Source organism: Penaeus monodon, chromosome 19 (genome assembly GCF_015228065.2).
Source record: "Penaeus monodon isolate SGIC_2016 chromosome 19, NSTDA_Pmon_1, whole genome shotgun sequence".
Classification (NCBI taxonomy): Eukaryota; Metazoa; Arthropoda; class Malacostraca; order Decapoda; family Penaeidae; genus Penaeus; species Penaeus monodon.
In genome coordinates this window covers 20,658,019-20,659,077 of record NC_051404.1, presented here as the reverse complement: position 1 = coordinate 20,659,077, position 1,059 = coordinate 20,658,019, and the positions used below count along the sequence as shown (strand labels likewise).

The 1,059-nt window shown below is 33.5% G+C and overlaps 1 long non-coding RNA gene across 1 annotated transcript in view; it reads right to left on the bottom strand.

Moving 5' to 3' along the window:
* Positions 1–427: 427 nt before the first annotated feature.
* Positions 428–1,059, bottom strand: part of LOC119585132 — a 17,610-nt gene continuing 16,978 nt past the window's right edge. Inside the window, exon 3 of the long non-coding RNA XR_005229875.1 lies at positions 428–550. This is a non-coding gene — a long non-coding RNA (uncharacterized LOC119585132). The remainder of the gene's footprint in view (positions 551–1,059) is intronic.

The following is a 1,059-nucleotide window of genomic DNA, read 5'->3' as shown; positions in this document are numbered from 1 at the left end:
AAAAAAATAATAATTTAATCAATTAACTGAAAACAGCTTACTTTGAACTAATAAACAAATCAATGTGTACATACAATCAAGAAAAGATCCAGAACCACCACTGATTAGGGAAGTGCACCGAGTGATAACCCATATTCCTTGTGTGAGTGAGGGGAGTGGAAGCCAGAATATCTTTTAAGCCACCTACCAGTGAATACATTAAGGAGCATTTGAGGAGCCACGAAGATCTGTAGAATACCTAAGAGGAGAAAGTATGTTCTCTGGCTCCAACCGAACTGTCCAATCAATCCAAACACATCATCCACTGTTATACTGCATTGTTTAACAGCAGAGTGATCACTTTGCCTTTCAGTCTGTTTGTTTTTTCTGAGCAGATGATTTATGAATTGATGGTAATTTTAATGTGTGTACATTTAATATTCACTTGATTGCTTCTATCTTGCCACTTCTTTATTCTGCGCATATGGAAATAACACCACTGTTCTTTCATGAGTGGTTACAAAATGTCATTGAACTTCAGGTTAGAAAAATCACAGATTATTGTTCACTTCTAGAAATAGAAATCATTTAGGCTTATACAGACAATTAAACACTTAAAGAAAATATATCAATTGACATTTAGCAAATAAATTACATAGCAAGCAGCCCATGCTGGCTTATATATACATCTCGAGTTAGTGTTAGCAGTATTCATTATTCATTCCTGCAAGAGAACAAAGCTACCAAAATTAGCATCACTGCTTAGAGAATATCAGTCTCTTCACAGTATATTTTCTGATCAGAATTAGAGACATGATATTTGTTGCAATGTATCAATTATGTAAAACATCATATCATGTTCACATATTAGCATCATTATAAATGCACAACTCAGGTAAAAGCCCACACTTACATACAAAGAACTAATCAAGATGAATATTACTTATGCATACACACAAACACACACTTAATCTTGTGATTTTTCAATGCCTCCTTGTACATGCACTCAAATTATTCTCACTTTTTCAATCATCACTTATACACTCAGCTATTCTTTCTGTTAATTATCTAATTCGTCCA